This window comes from Rattus norvegicus, chromosome X, assembly GCF_036323735.1.
Source record: "Rattus norvegicus strain BN/NHsdMcwi chromosome X, GRCr8, whole genome shotgun sequence".
In the NCBI taxonomy this organism is placed as follows: domain Eukaryota; kingdom Metazoa; phylum Chordata; class Mammalia; order Rodentia; family Muridae; genus Rattus; species Rattus norvegicus.
Window position 1 is genome coordinate 127,710,773 of NC_086039.1, and position 18,116 is coordinate 127,728,888.

Here is an 18,116-nt window from a genome sequence, read left to right on the forward strand (position 1 = left end):
GAGATATGGAGCCTCTCCCAGAACAAGGGCCTCCCCTCCCATTGCGGTCAGGCGAGGCCATCCTCTACTTCATATGTATCTGGAGCCATGGATCCCTCCAGGTAAACTCCTTAGTTGGTGGTCTAGACTCTGGGAGAATTGGGTGGTTAGGCCAGCTTATGTTGTTCTTCCAATGGGGTTGCATTGGAACATGGGGTCTGCTCCTCTAGACCTTCTGCCATCTTCCCAATGCGGGTCCCTGAGCTCAGTTTGATGGTTGGCTCCAAGGATCTACATCTGTATTGGTCAGTTGCTGGCTGGATTTCCTCAAGAACTGCCACACTAGGTTCATCTCAGCAAGTTCCTCTTGACCATAGCAACAGTGTTAAGCTTGGTGTCTGCAGACATGATGGATCCCCAGATGGTTTCCTCTTTTTCTTAAAATAACTTTTGGTTGAAAATTTATTTTGTTGGATATTAGAATGGCTACTCCAGCTTGTTTCTCGGGAAATTGCTTGGAAAAAAATTCCCATCCTTTTATTTTGAGGTAATGTCTGTCTTTGACTCTGAGGTGTGTTTATTGTATGCAGCATAATTCTGGATCCTGTTTATGAATCCAGTCTGTTAACCTATGCCTTTTCATTCAGGAATTGAGCCCACTGATGTTGAGAGATATTGGGGACCAATGATTGTTACCTCCTATTATTTTTATTGTTAGAGGTAAAATTATGTTTGTGATTTTCTCTTCTTTTGGGTTTGTTGTGAAAAGATTAATTTCTTTCTTTTTCTTGGGCGTAGTTTCCGTCCATGTTTTAGTTTTTTTTTTTTCTATTTTCGTCTGTATGGCTGGGTTTGTGGAAAGTTATTGTTTAAATTTGATTTTGACTTAGAATACTTTGGTTACTCCATCTATGGTAATTAAGAGCAAACAAACAGACAATAAAAAATAAATAATAAGCAAGAACTCTTGCAAAATAAACCAAAGCAGACATAAATTCTGCTTAGTAGAATATATAGAGCTTAGTAATAAAAATAAATAATACATAGTAATTACATAACACTGCTTGGGTGCATGCATTTTTTTTTACTTATATACACATAAATTTTGAAAGCTAACAAACATCAACAAACTGAACAACCCAATCAAAAAGTTGGCATAGAACTAAACAGAGAATGTATAAAAGAGGAATCTCAAATGGCTGAGAAGCACTTAAAGAACTATTCAAAGTCCTTAGTGATCAGGGAAATGTGAATCAAAATGACTCTGAGATTCTACATCACACCAATCACAATGACTAGCATAAAACCTCAGTAACAGCACATGCTGATGAAGACGTGGTGTAAGAGGAGCACTCACCCATTGTTGGTAGGGTTGCACACTGGTACAACCACTATGGAAATCGATCTGTAAATTCTTCAGGAAATTGGAAATAGATCTACCTGATGATCCAGGTATACTGCTCTTGGGCATATACCCAAAAGATGCCCTACCATGCAATAAGAGCACATGTCTCTCTAATTTCACAGCAGCCTTGTTTTTGATAATCAGAAGCTAGAAACTACCCAGATTGCCACAACAAAAGAATGGGTAGAGAAAATGTGGTTCATTTACACAAAAGAATACTACTCAGCTACTAAGAATGAGGACATCCTATGAGGTCAGAGTCCAGGAGTGAATATCCTAGTAAGAGCACCAGTGGAAGGGGAAACCCTTGGTCCTGCTAAGACTGAACCCCCAGTGAACGTGATTGTTGGGGGGAGGGTGGCAATGGGGGGAGGATGGGGAGGGGAACACCCATAAAGAAGGGGAGGGGGAGGGATTAGGGGGATGTTTGCCCAGAAACTGGGAAAGGGAATAACATTAGAAATGTAAATAAGAAATATTCAAGTTAATAAAAAAATTTTAAAAAAACAATGAGGACATCCTGAGTTTTGCAGGCAAATGGATGAAACGAAAATATATTCTGAGTGAGATAACTCAGACCCAAAAGGACATGCATGGTATATACTCACTAGTAAGTTGATAGTAGCCCAAAAATACAGCATACCCAGGATACAGTCCACAGACCTCATAAAGGTTAACAAGCCAAAGAGCCCAAGTGAGGTTGCCTCAAACCCACACTTGGGAGGGAGAAGAAAGCAATCAAAGAATGGGGGAGGGAGGAAGGAATCTGGGTGGGGAAGAGGACAGGAAGGAGAAGAGGGGAACATGATCAGTATACCACTTCTAGAAAGACAGGGCATCAAGTTAGGGATAGAGTTGCCATCTCATAGTCAAAACTCTGACCCAAAATTCTTCCTCTCTCAAAGAACAGCAGGGATAAAAATAGAGAAGAGCCTGAGATAAAGGTGGTCCAGTGACAGACCCAAATTGGGATCCAGCTCAAGGGGAGGCCCCATGCCTGATATTGATGCTATGGTATGCTCACTAATGGGTCCTCTCATGACTGCCCTCATGAAAGGCCCAACAACCCGCTAAAAGAGTCAGATGCAGATACAAGCCAATGGACAGAAGCTGCTGAACACTGTGGTTGAATTAGGGAAAAGCTGGAAGAATCTGAGGACAAGGGCCACCCTTTAGGAGGACCATCAGTCTCAACTAACCTGGAACCCCAAGATCTCTCAGATATTGGGCCACCAAAAAGTCATCATATACCAGCTGATATGAGACCCTCGATACATATGTAGCAGACTGCAGGATTTAGACTCAGAGAAGATGCACCTACTCTTCAAGAAACTAGAGGCCCCAGGGTGTAGGGAGGTGTGATGTAGTGAGGGTAGGGGGACTGGAGACATTCTCATAGAGATATGGGAGGAGGTGTGGGATGTGGAACAGTCAGAGGGTGGACCAGAAGGGGGATAAAGTCACAATGGAAAAAAGATTAAAAACAAAAAATGAAATACAAAAATAAAAATCTAAAAATAAAAGGATAAAATTTGAGTCTTAAAAGAAGGATTTAGTGCCTCATCTCTTTCCTATGTCATTTATCTCCAGAGTTGCCTCCATTTGTGTTTTCTTTATTGTTTCTATTTCCATGTTTAGTTCTTGGACTGTTCAATTCCTTACTGTCTTAATTGTGTTGTCCTATATTCCTTTAAGGGATTTATTTGTTCTCTCTTTGAGGCCTTCTACCTCTTTGCCTGTGTCTTCCTGTATTTCTTTAAGGGAGTTATTTATATCCTCCTTAAAGGCCTCTATTATCTTCATAAGATGGAATTTTAGGTCATTATCTTGTTTTTCAGGGATGTTAGGGTATCCAGGGCATGTGATGTGAGATCCTGGTTCTGATCTTGCTGAATTGCATTTGGTTCAATCACTTAAGGTCATTCCCTTGCCTCTGGTCATCTGATTATCTCAAGTGTTAACTGACATGGGTGTCTCTGACTACGGCCAGCTTCCTTGGAGGCAGGCAATGCTGTCTCTGGTTAAGGTAGGTCTCCCGAGTCTCTGGTTAGAGCAGGACTGCTGTTTCTCTGGTAATAATGGACCTCCTGGGAGTTAGACATGAAAAAGTTCACATGATCATCTCATTAGGTGCAGAAAAGGCCTTCAAAAATTATAACACCACGTCATGTTAAGACAATTAAGTCTTAAAGAGGTCAGGAATGCATGACACATACCTAGGTATAATATAATAAATATATAGAAAAGCAACAGACAACATCAAATTAAATGGAGAGAAACTAGAAACAATCTCATTAAAATCAGGGACAAAATAAGGTTATTTACTCTCTCCCTGTCTATTCAATATAGTACTTAGTTGTAGCTAGAGCAATTAGACAACAAAAGGAAATCAGGGGGATACAAATTGGAAAAGAGGATATAAAAATATCACAATTTTCAGATGATATGATAGTATATATAAGCAACTTCCCAAATTCTAACAGAAAACTCCTGCAGCTGACGAACAACTTCAGCAATTTGGCTGGATATAAAATTAACTCAAACAAATCAGTAGCCTTCCTTTATGCAAATGATAAAGTACCTGAAAAAGAAACACCCATCACAATAGCTTCAAATAGTATAAAATGTTTTGGTGTAACTCTTCCTAAGCAAGTGAAATATCTATATAAGAATAACTTCAAATCTCTGAAGAAAGAAATTGAAGAAGACCTCAGTAGATGGGAAGATCTCCCATGCTCATGGGTTGGTAGGATTAACATAGTGAAAATGGTCATTTTACCAAATGCAATCTACAGATTCAATGCAATCTACATCAAAATTCCAACAAAGTTCTTCAAAGACATGGAAAGAGCAATTTTCAAATTCATCTGTGAAAACATAAAGACCAGGATAGAACAAACAATTCTAAACAATAAAAAAACTTCTATGGAATCACCATCCCTGATCTCAAGTTGTACTATAGAGCAATAGTGATAAATACCACATGGTATTGGTACAGACTCAGACAGGTTAATCAATGGAATAGAATAAAGACCCAAAAATAAACCCATACACATATGGACAACTGATTGTTGACAAAGAAGCCAAAACCATACAGTGGGACAATGAAAATATCTTCCATAAATGGTGCTGGTCTAACTGGCACTCTGTATGTAGAAGAATGATCCCTATTTAGCACCTTGAAGGAAGCTCAAGTCTCAGCAGATCAAGGACCTCAACATAAAACCAGAATCACTGAATCCAATAGAAGAGAAAGTGGGGAAGATCCTTGAACTCATTGGCACATGGGAAATTTTTCTGAACAGAACATCAATGTCCCAGACTCTAAGGTCAAGAATTGACAAAAGGGACCTCGTGAAACTGAAGTTTCTGTAAGGCAAAAGGCACTGCCAATAGGACAAATCAGCACCCTACAGATTGGCTGAAAAAGTCTTCATTAACAGAGATCTAATATCCAAAATGTATAATGAACTCAAAAAGTTAAACTATAAAAAGGCTAAATAACCCAATTATAAAAAGGAATAGAGAGCAAAACAGAGAATTCTCAATTGAGGTCTTGAATGGAAGGAAAGTACTTATAAGAGACATTAAAACTCTTTAGTCATCAGAGAAATGCAAACCAAAATCATCCTGAGATTTCACCTTACAACTATCGGAAAGGCTAAGATCAAAAATCAAGTGACAGCACATGCTAGTGCGGACGTGGAGAAAAGGGAATGTTCCTCCATTGCTGGTGGGATTGCAAACTGGTAAAATCACTTTGGCAATCATTCTTACTCTTCCTGAGAATATTAGAAATCTACCTGAAGACTCAGCTATATCATTCTTTGGCATATACCACTCCCCCAAAAATGCCTTATCATTCAACAATGACACATGTTCCACTATGTTCACAGTAGCCTTAATTGTAATAACTAGAATATGGAAACAACCGAGATATCCCTCAAATGAAGAATGGATACATAAAATGTGTTCTTTTACACAGTGGAACACTATTCAGCTATTAAGACCAAGGACATCATGAGTTTTGCAGGCAAATGGAAATAGAAAATATCATCCTGAGTGAGGTAACCCAGCCCCAAAATGGCATGCATTGTATGTACTCATTGATCAGTGGATATTAGACAAAAAGTATAGAAAAGTCTAGATACAACCCACAGACCACAAGAAGTATATCCAACAGAAATGCCTGAGTGAGGAGGCTTCATTTCCAATTAAAAGGGAGAAGAAAGTAATCACAGGAGGCAAAGAGAGGGAGGGACCTGGGTAGGAAAAGGAAGGGGGGTGAAACATGATCAGGTATGGGAGGTTGGGAGGAGAGAAGTCCAGAGAGCCAAGAAGATGCATGGAAATATTCAATCTTGTGGAGGGGTTGCGAGGTGGGATGACCCTGCAGAAAGCATCAGAGATCGGGGAAGTGAGAGATTCTCAGGACTCAATGGAGGTGATCTTGGTAAAAATGCCCAACAATGGGGAGAGAGAACTTGTAGAGCATACCTCCAGCAAATAGACCAGGCGCCAAGGGGAAGGTTTAGGTTATTAACCCACAGTCAAAATTTTTAAACCAGAATTGTTCTTGTCTAAAAGAATTACATGGAAAAATGGAGAAGAGTCTGAAGGAAAGGATATCCAATGTCCTCCGCAAGTTGAAAGTCATCTCATGAAGGGAAGGGGCACCAGGGTCTGACAGTACTGATGCTATGATGTGCTTACAGACAGTAGCCTTGCATGGCTATCTTCTAAGAGGCCCTAACAACAGGAGACTGAGACAGATGCAGATAGCTATACCAAAACATTGGACTGAAGTTGGGGACATCTATGGTTCAATTAGGAGAATGATTGAAGAAGCTGAAGGAGAGGGAGACCTAATATGAAGTCCAACAGTCTTAAGTTACCTATATGCCAGGGAGCTCCCAGAAACCAAGCCACCAACCATGAGCATACATGGGCTGGTCTGAAGACCCTGGCACATATATAGCAGAAGTCTGCCTGGTCTGGCCTCAGAGGGAGAAGGTGAGCTAAATCCTAAAGAGACTTGAGGCCTCAAGGAATGCAAAGGCTTGGTATAGTGAACAGCACCCTCTCAGAGGCAACAGGGAGGAGGAATGGGATGAACTATGGGAGGGGGACTGGAAAGGGGGCAATGGCTGGTATGTAAATAAATTAAAAATCAGGATTTAAATAAAAAATAAAATAAACTTAAATAAAAGGGTGCTATAATTCAAATATATCCTCATAAATTAAGTTTTGAAATCTTGTCATGGCATCAAGTGGCAAGGCCTTTTGGAAAAGAAACCACCAAGGCCTCAGGCATGCAAATGATATTGTTGCCATATCAAAATGTTGAAATTACAAAGACTTTCTGCTGTATAGTTTAAATACTGAAGTCCCAATCCATGACATTCAATTCCTTACTGATTATTACATCTATTATAAGCTTGGTCTTAGATTTCTTAGGCTAGGAAATGGTAAGGAATCAATTTCTACAATTTTTCTTTAATAGCTACCAGAATAGACTAGCATATGGGCCATTAATAATTTGTATGAAATCAGGTAGTCTCTTATTTTTTTTTAATCTTTTTTTTTATTATTAACTTGAGTATTTCTTATATACATTTCGAGTGTTATTCCCTTTCCCAGTTTCCGGGCAAACATCCCCCTCCCCCCTCCCCCTCCCCTTTCTTATCGGTGTTCCCCTCCCCACCCTCCCCCCATTGTCCCCCTCCCCCCAACAGTCTAGTTCACTGGGGGTTCAGTCTTAGCAGGTCCCAGGGCTTCCCCTTCCACTGGTGCTCTTACTAGGATTTTCATTGCTACCTATGAGGTCGGAGCCCAGGGTCAGTCCATGTATAGTCTTTAGGTAGTGGCTTAGTCCCTGGAAGCTCTGGTTGCTTGGCATTGTTGTACATATGGGGTCTCGAGCCCCTTCAAGCTCTTCCAGTTCTTTCTCTGATTCCTTCAACGGGGGTCCTATTCTCAGTTCAGTGGTTTGCTGCTGGTATTCGCCTCTGTGTTTGCTGTATTCTGGCTGTGTCTCTCAGGAGCGATCTACATCCGGCTCCTGTCAGTCTGCACTTCTTTGCTTCATCCATCTTGTCTAATTGGATGGCTGTATATGTATGGGCCACATGTGGGGCAGACTCTGAATGGGTGTTCCTTCAGTCTCTGTTTTAATCTTTGCCTCTCTCTTCCCTGCCAAGGGTATTCTTGTTCCCCTTTTAAAGAAGGAGTGAACCATTCACATTTTGATCATCTGTCTTGAGTTTCATTTGTTCTAGGCATTTAGGGTAATTCAAGCATTTGGGCTAATAGCCACTTATCAGTGAGTGCATACCATGTATGTCTTTCTGTGTTTGGGTTAGCTCACTCAGGATGATATTTTCCAGTTCCACCTATTTGCCTATGAATTTCATAAAGTCATTGTTTTTGATAGCTGAGTAATATTCCAATGTGTAGCCGTACCACATTATCTTTATCCATTACTCTATTGAAGGGCATCTGGGTTCTTTCTAGCTTCTGGTAATTATAAATAAGGCTGCTATAACATAGTGGAGCATGTGTCTTTGTTATATGTTGGGGCATCTTTTGGGTATATGCCCAAGAGAGGTATAGCTGGGTCCTCAGGCAGTTCACTGTCCAATTTTCTGAGGAACCTCCACACTGATTTCCAGAATGTTTGTACCAGTCTGCAATCCCACCAACAATGGAGGAGTGTTCCTCTTTCTCCGCATCCTCGCCAGCATCTGCTGTCACCTGAGTTTTTGATCTTAGCCATTCTGACTGGTGTGAGGTGAAATCTCAGGGTTGTTTTGATTTGCATTTCCCTCATAACTAAAGATGTTGAACATTTCTTTAGGTGTTTCTCAGCCATTCAGCATTCCTCAGCTGTGAATTCTTCGTTTAGCTCTGAACTCCATTTTTAATAGGGTTGTTTGCCTCCCTGCGGTCTAACTTCTTGAGTTCTTTGTATATTTTGGATATAAGGCCTCTATCTGTTGTAGGATTGATAAAGATCTTTTCCCAATCTGTTGGTTGCCGTTTTGTCCTAACCACAGTGTCCTTTGCCTTACAGAAGCTTTGCAGTTTTATGAGATTTGTCGATTCATGATCTTAGAGCATAAGCCATTGGTGTTTTGTTCAGGATATATTTTCCAATGCCCATGTGTTCCAGATGCTGCCCTAGTTTTTCTTCTATTAGTTTGAGTGTATCTGGTTTGATGTGGAGGTCCTTGATACACTTGGACTTAAGCGTTGTACAGGGTGATAAGCACGGATCGGTTTGCATTCTTCTACATGCTGACCTCCAGTTGAACCAGCACCATTTGCTGAAAATGCTATCTTTTTTCCATTTGATGGTTTTGGCTCCTTTGTCAAAAATCAAGTGACCATAGGTATGTGGGTTCATTTCTGGGTCTTCAATTCTATTTCACTGGTCTAGCTCTCTGTCTCTGTACCAAAACCATGCAGTTTTTATCAGTATTGCTCTGTAATACTGCTTGAGTTCAGGGATAGTGATTCCCCCTGAAGTCCTTTTATTGTTGAGGATAGGTTTAGCTATCCTGGGTTTTTTGTTATTCCAGATGAATTTGTAAATTTTTCTGTCTAACTTAACTCTCTGAAAAATTGGATTGGTATTTTGATGGGGATTGCATTGAATCTGTAGATCGCTTTTGGTAAAATGGCCATTTTTACTATATTAATCCTGCCAATCCATGATCATGGGAGATCTTTCCATCTTCTGAGGTCTTCTTCAATTTCTTTCTTCAGAGGCTTGAAGTTCTTATCATACAGATCTTTCACTTGCTTGGTTAAAGTCATACTGAGGTATTTTATATTATTTGGGACTATTATGAAGGGTGTCGTTTCCCTAACTTCTTTCTCGGTTTGTTTCTCTTTTGTGTAGAGGAAGGCTACTGATTTATTTGAGTTAATTTTATACCCAGCCACCTTGCTGAAGGTGTTTATCAGCTTTAGTAGTTCCATGGTAGAACTTTTGTGGTTACTTTAATATACAATCATATCATCTGCAAATAGTGATATTTTGACTTCTTCCTTTCCAATCTGTATCCATTTGATCTCCCTTTGTTTTCTGATTGCTCTCCTAGGACTTTAAGAACTATATTGAATAAGTAGGGAGAGAGTGGGCAGCCTTGTCTAGTCCCTGATTTTAGTGGGATTGCTTCATGTTTCTCTCCATTTAGTTTAATGTTATTTATTGGTTTGCTGTATATGGCTTTTACTATGTTTAGGAATGGGCCTTGAATTCCTGTTTTTTCCAGGACTGTAATCATGAAGGGGTGTTGAATTTTGTCAAATGCTTTCTCAGCATCTAATGAAATGATCATGTCGTTTTTATCTTTCAGTTTGTTTATATAGTGGATTATGTTGATGTTTTTCTGCATATTAAACCATGCCTGCATACCTGGGCTGAAGCCTACTTGATCATGATGGATGATTGTTTTGATGTGTTCTTGGATTCAGTTTGCAAGAATTTTATTGAGTATATTTGTGACAATATTCATTAGGGAAAATGGTCTGAAGTTCTTTCTTTGTTGGGTCTTTGTGTGGCTTAGGTTTAATAATAATTGTAGCTTCATAGTAGAAATTTGGTAGCACTCCTTCTATTTCAACTTTGTGAAATAGCTTGGATAGTATTGGTATGAGGTCTTTTATGAAGGTCTGATAGAATTCTGCACTGAACCCATCTGGACCTGGACTCTTTTCAGTTGGGATAATTTTAATGACTGCTTCTAATTCTTTAGGAGTTATGGGGTTGTTTAAATGGATTATCTGTTCCTGATTTAACTTCAGTACCTGGTATCTGTCTGGAAAATTGTCCATTTCCTCCAGAATTTCAAGTTTTATTGATTATAGGCCTTTGTAGTAGGATCTGATGATTTTTTGAATTTCCTCTGAATCTGTAGTTATGTCTCACTTTTCATTTCTGATTTTGTTAAATTGGACACACTGTCTGTGTCTTCTGGTTAGTCTGGCTAAGGGTTTAGGTGTGCTGCCAAGTTACAGATATATGCTCTTTCCTGTTTCTTTCTGCAGGCACTCAGAGCTATGAGTTTTCCTCTTAGCATAGCTTTCATTGTGTCCCATAAGTTTGGGTATGTTGTACCTTCATTTTCATTAAATTCTAAGAACTCTTTAATTTCTTTCTTTCTTTCTTGACCAGGTTATCATTGAGTAGAGCATTGCTCAGCTTCCATGTATATGTGGGTATTCTTTCCTTATTGTTATTGAAGACCAGCTTTAGCCCGTGGTGGTCTGATAGGACACATGGGATTATTTCTATCTTTCTGTATCTGTGGAGGATTGTTTTGTGCCCGTTTATATGATCAATTGTGGAGAAAGTGCCATGAGTTAGTGAGAAGAAGTTATATCCTTTTTTTAGGATAGAATGTTCTATATATAACTGTTAAGTCTATTTGGTTCATAACTTCTGTTAGTCTCTCTATGTTTCTGTTTAATTTCTGTTTCCATGAACTGTCCATTGATGAGAGTGGGGTATTGACATCTCCTACTTCTATTGTGTGAGGTGCAATGTGTGCTTTGAGCTTTAGTTAGGTTTCTTTTATGTAGGTAAGTGCCATTGTATTTGGAGCATAGACATTTATGTTTGGGACTTCATCTTGGTGGATTTTTCCTTTGATGAATATGAAATGTTCTTCTTTATCTTTTTTGATGACTTTCGGTTGAAAATCGATTTTATTTGATATTAGAATTGCTACGCCAGCTTGCTTCTTTCAGACCATTTCCTTGGAAAGTTGTTTTCCAGCCTTTTACTCTGAGGTAGTGTCTCTCTTTGTCTCTGAGGTGTGTTTCCTGTAGGCAGCAAAATGCTGGGTCCTCATTAGTTATCCAGTTCATTAATATCTGTCTTTTTATTGGGGAATTGAGTCCGTTGATGTTGAGAGATATTAAGGAATAGTGCTTTGTATTTGGAGGTGAAATTATGTTAGTGTGCTTGTCCTCTTTTTGTTTTGTTGCAAAATGATTAGTTTCTTGCTTCTTCTTGGGTATAGCTTGCCTCCTTATGTTGGGCTTTACCATTTATTATCCTTTGTAGGGCTGGTTTTGTAGAAAGATATGGTATAAATTTGGTTTTGTCTTGGAATATCTTGGTTTCTCCATCTATGTTAATTGAGAGTTTTTCTGGATACAGTAACCTGGGCAGGCATTTTTGTTCTTTTAGTATCTGTATGACATCTGTCCAGGATCTTCTGGCTTTCATAGTCTCCAGTGAGAAGTCTGGTGTAATTCTGATAGGTCTGCCTTTATATATTACTTGACTTTTGTCCCTTACTGCTTCTCATATTCTTTCTTTGTTGGGTGCATTTGGTGTTTTGTCTATTATGTGACTGGAGGATTTTCTTTTCTTGTCCAATCTATTTGGAGTTCTGTAGGCTTCTTTTATGTTTATGGGCATCTCTTTCTTTAGGTTAGGGAAGTTTTCTTCTATGACTTTGTTGAAGATATTTACTGGTCCTTTGAGTGTGGAGTCTTCACTCTCTTCTATACCTATTATCCTTAGGTTTGATCTTCTCATTGTATCCTGGATTTCCTGTATGTTTTTTGTCCAATATCTTTTTCCATTTTACATTATCTTTGAAAGCTGTGATGATGATTTTTATGAAATCTTCTGCTCCTGAGATTCTCTCTTCTATCTCTTGTATTTTGTTGGTTGTGCTTTATCTATGTTTCCTTGTCTCTTCCTTTGGTTTTCTTTATCCAGGGTTGTCTCCCTTTGTGCTTCCTTTATTGTTTCTATTTCCATTTTTCATTTCCTTCTCCTGTTTGATTGTGTTTTCCTATAATTTTTTTCAGTGATTTTTGTGTTTCCTCTCTAAGGGCTTCTACTTTTTTACTTGTGTTTTCCTGCATTTCTCTAAGGGAGTTTTTTTAATGTCTTTCTTAAAGTCCTTCATTATCAGGATCAAATGTGCAAATCAGGTAGGCTTAATGTAGGCTGTGAGTTCTTGGAGCCCAGATATGTAGTGAGGAAGCAATGCAACAACTGTTCACTGGTAGAAACTAATCTCAAGTAAGGAAAATTGTATGTATTTTCATGTTCTTTGGGTTGTACTCCAGCTACAATGGTTGTCTGACTATTCAGTGAAATGAAATATCTAAGTCATTTTTCTTTATTAATTAACCAATTAATTATGAAGATAGTGAAGATGAAGGTCAGGACTCAGCAATATATCTGAAGTTCTTTCCTATTGATGAACACAGGGATAGTTCGGTTCAATGCCAAAGAGAGTAGAGTTCAGACTAACCAGGCCTCAAGCTCTGTAATTAAATAATAATTTGAGAAAAAGTTTCAACAGTTTTGAAATCCTAGATTACACAATGTATTTGTGACAGATATTATTTTTAATATGGTGCGTTAGCTTTTGAAAATAAAATTCAAATATTATGGGATTTAGATGAGAGTTTACAAGATAATCCATATAATTTCCTCTTGAAATTGAAAAGATAATTGGGTAATTTTGGAACTTTTATGTCATTTGTCTCTAGTGCTTTATTGAGTTATAGTTAATATACAAAAACTGCCACACTAATTTATGCAATTTAATGAGCTTGTATACACATTATACATATGATAGAATCCCCACATGATCAAGGTAATTAACAAATCCACCACCTCTAAAAGTTTCTTTATCTCCACTTTGTTGTACTAAATAGGAAGCAACTTGAAGTCTTTTTTTAATATTTTTAAAGTTTAATACAATATACTGTTCCCTGTGCACAATTGATTGTAAATAAGCCTTCAGAATTTAGTAATCTTTTAAAAAGTATTTTTTGTATATATGTGGGTATCTGTGTGAGAGCATGCTATATATTTGGATGTACATAGAGCCAGAATGGCACCAGATTCCCTGGCACTGGATTTATAGGTGATTGCGAACTTACCAGTATGAATACTGGAAACTGAATGCAGATCCATTGTAAGGGCATCAAGGTCACAAAACCACTGTGCCATGTCTCTAGACCCAAATAACTCTTTGGACTTATATACTATGAGTTTAAAGTTACAGAATTGAAAAACTGTTCACTTATTTCCTCCACAAGTAGGAAGATAATACTTGTTTGTGTATAATTTTATACTAGAAACCTCTTATGAGTCAAATCATTCAGTATTGTTTTTTATTTTCATGAATCTTTCACTTATAGTAGTTTCAAAGGTCAATGTTGTAGGCATATGGTATGATTTATTTCTTCCTGTTCAGCTTTATATATATGTGTTCATTAGCTACATATATGCACATATACACACACACATATATATATACATATATACGTATGTATTCTTAATATAACATATATATTTAGTTATATATAAAACTTCAATTATATATCAGGTTGCCCTGATTCATATATACATATATAAATAGATATATGTGATAATGAGTGTATTCTCTTTTTTTCATTAGAATAGCTAGAAGAAGTTTGTCAATACCATTTTTGGGGGTGGTTGTTTTGTTTTTTTTTTTATTTATTTATCTTGTCTGTTTCAATTTTGTTCCAGTATTTGTTGATTCTTTCAGTTAATTTTAAGCTTACATTTTCTCTTTGCTCTTGATGCTTGAGATTTAGGTTCAGTTTCATGTATATATATAATTTATTTATTTATTTATATCTTTATTAACTTGAATATTTCTTATTTACATTTCGATTGTTATTCCCTTTCCGGTTTCCAGGCCAACATCCCCCTAACCCCTCACACTCCCTTTCTATATTGGTGTTCCCCTCCCCATCCTCCCCCCCATTACCGCTCTCCCCTCAACAATCACGTTCACTGGGGGTTCAGTCTTAGCAGGACCAAAGGCTTCCCCTTCCACTGGTGCTCTTACTAGGCTATTCATTGCTACCTATGAGATTGGAGCCCAGTGTCTGTCCATGTATAGTCTTTGGGTAGTGGCTTAGGTCCTGGAAGCCCTGGTTGGTTGGCATTGTTGACATATATTTTTTTAAACGGAGTGAAATTTGCTATAAACTTCCCTCAGTACTCTTTTTGCAGTATCTACTATTTTTATGCACTGTGATTTACTATTTTTTACCTCACATCTCATGCATTTTATGTGTTTATCTATGGATATTTTGGTGTTTTTACTATATGATTTGCACAAATCTTTCCTATTTTTGCTGATGACTTCTTTTTTTTTTTTCTTTTTTTCGGAGCTGGGGACGGAACCCAGGGCCTTGCGCTTGCTAGGCAAGCGCTCTACCACTGAGCTAAATCCCCAACCCCCTGCTGATGACTTCTTAATTCAATTCACATAAGTTTTTACTTTTCCACACATTTTGCAACTTATTTTATAGTTTGTTTATTTATTTGTAGCTACTATCTGATTTAAAATATGTATTATTGCTGGGTATCTACTATGTGTGAATAATGTATGTGTACACATATGCAATGGCATGTGTTCATGCTAGGGAACAACTTAGTGGAATTGTTTTTCTTCTTATACCCTGTTTTTTCATGGATTAAATAGAAGCTTTCAGAGTTGTGTATCAAGTGCTTTTACCCTATAAGGTATCTGGATGGCCCAATTATTTGCTTTTGATAGCTTCTTTCACGTTAAAATTGGGTTATTTATATAGCATCATTACTATAGTACAACATGCCATTTTAACAATTATGAACATAAATTTCTATATTTAAAATTTTACATGTATTTCTTGTGTGTGCATGTTGCAGGAAGTAACTTACAGAAATCAATCATCTCCTTCCATAATCGGTGTTTCAGATATTGGACTCAGGTTGTCAAGCTGGATGGCAAGATCTTACATTTGCTGAAACACTCAGTAATTTGCTCCATATAGGAACAGTAGTGAAGATTTAGCAATGGATAATGCTATTTGAATTTTGTTTGGATGACTTGAAAAATCCTTATGACTGGCAATAAAAGATACTGTCAATGGGATACATAGATAATGTTGTTCAGAGAGTTATGGCAAAAGTGAATAAAATAATATTGGGTAAGTTAGATTACTCTGTGAAGAGGAAGAAATAGAGAGAAAGAAGTAGTTATGAAACCAATGCTACACCCTTAATTTATGGAATGATATCTTTCATATCTAATGCAGCTAAGTTAATTTCATACATTAAAATACATGATAAATTATATAAATATAAAGATACATTCAGATATTTTATCATGTTATCCCATATTAACCATCTCATTATTATCTAAGCTAATAAGATGAAGGATATTAATGTGTAAATTTTGCAAGCCAGACAATGTAGGACAACGTCAGATTTTCGAAGCTCAGTTTTGTTTTATTGAAGAAATGGTCCATCTTTTCAAAGATCTAAGGCTGTCACTCAGGTTACAGATTCTTTCATTTATTTACAACATTCTAATTTTAAAACTAAAAGCCAATCTAATGAAACACATTTAGAAGTCTATTCTCTGTTCAGCGCCAGTGTTGCTGTGAAAATATAATTCAGATCATGCTAGTCCTCAGAGTTCTTACATTGGCCTACATTGTTCTTTATGATCTTGCCCCAGGTTATCTCTCTGATCTCATCTGCTATGACTCTTTTTGTTCTTTGACCTCAAACTAGGCAGACTTTGATGTGTCTGAAATAAACCAAGCAGGGCCCTATCTGAAGGTTTTGAAACTGTGTAGTTTTCTCTGTCCAGAAATTTCTTCCCTAGGTACTTGCTTGGTTGACTTCCTCATTTCATTCTGATCTCTACCTGAGAGATCAGACAATTCTCTAACAGTCTTTTTTCTGCTCTTCATTCCTAACCTGATATATTCTTCTTTAGAGCTCATATTACAATAATTCTGTATACCAGCCCTAGGAAAGAAAAGACTTTAAAGTTAGGAGTATGCAATCAAATCTAGTACTAAAACATAGCCCATAGGGAAAGCTAAATAAATATGTATTTTTTTTCCAGGGCTGGGGACCGAACACAGGACCTTGCGCTTCCTAGGTAGGCGCTCTACCACTGAGCCAAATCCCCAACCCCCGTATAAATATGTATTAAAAACATAAATGCTATGTACAATTTAACACTTGATCACTAAGTTTTATATAATATTTCATAATTAATAAAAGCTTTAAAACTCAAAAACCAACACTTTACGTGAGCCTATGTTCTCAATATATTTCAAATATATTCACTGAATGCATACATACATACACACACACACACACACACACACACACACACACACACACACTCACTCACTCACTTTTGGAGGACTTACAGGAGAAAAGGAAGAAAGAAGGGGGAAATTTTGTACTTATCATCTCAAGTTTAAAATGATATTTTAAATGAAATGGAACAGTATGTGTGCAGTAACAATTTTTTTAAAGATTTATTCATTTATTATATATAAGTACACTGTAGCTGTCTTCATGCACACCAGAAGAGTGTAGGGAGCGGCTAAAGATGGCGCCGACATCCGGTGGTCGTTTGTGGTAAACACCTACAGCGCATGTGTTGGCAGACCCCCAGCACCTACAAGGCCAGGGTGATATTCATGCTAAATAGGTATTTCATGCTCCACCAATCCCCAGTGGACAAATTTACAGCCACAGCCTGTCTTGTATTTAAGGCGAGTGCCTTTGTTCCCCGGGGTCCCCGTATCATCAACTAGGTGTTCCTGCAATAAAGGCTGATTGAGAAGGATCCAACGGTGTTGCGTCTTCCTTGCCGGTCGAGGTGGGCGCGGCAGAAGAGGGCATTGGATCTCTTTACAGATGGTTGTGAGCCACCATTTGGTTGCTGGGAATTGAACTCAGGACCTCTGGAAGAGTAGTCGGGTGCTTTTAACCGCTGATCCATCTCTCCAGCCCGTGCAGTAACAATTTTAAGGGATGGTTTGATATTAAGAATCCAAGTAATTTATCTTGTTGGGTAGCATTATTAACTTCAGTTTAAAAATGGAAGATTGTATACATGACTTAAATTGGCTTTCTCCTCAAAATTGTCTTAGCAGCATAATCATGTGTTTATTCATTTTGTATTCTAATCAAGTGAATGAATATGCTTAACACTGACATAAATAGATAATTTATGATGCACATAGAAATATGTAAGCAACCTTCTTTTCTTCATTTGTGGTAAATTATTTTTGCTTTTAACTTGTATGTGAATTTATACCTATTAACAGAATACCATGTAGCTTTCTAATATTCACTGTGCAATGTCATGTCTAGTACCTCAGTCATTTGCTCATGGTAAGATTTGTTTCCCTAGATTTTTGATACATTGTCCATGAACATTATTTTTACTTACTTTATTGCTTTTAAGACAAAATAATCTTATTCCTAAATACTTAGCTATAATTTAGGATTCATTGATCAATATTTCTCTATTCTGTCATATTCTCCACAGTTCCTTGTAACAAACATTTTACTTCCTATTTTAGTGAGTTCACGTCCTTTATACTCTGCCTTTGGGTAAAATTATTTATTATTTGCTTTTTATTACTGGCGTCTGTCATTTATGAAGTACTTTTATTCTATTCTTGCTGTGAGGGGCACATTTTTATGCTTTCCATGTGTGGATAGTATTTCATTGTGAAAATGTACATTCTTTTCTTAATAAATTAATCAACTGTGATCTGATGTTACTTTCATTTCTTAGTGCTAATAACATGATGGCAAATGTTGGTATAAAGGCATCTCCTTGGTATACTGAATTCAACTCCTTTGATATGCATGCCATAGTGTTATTGCTGGATTATTATATAGTTCTCA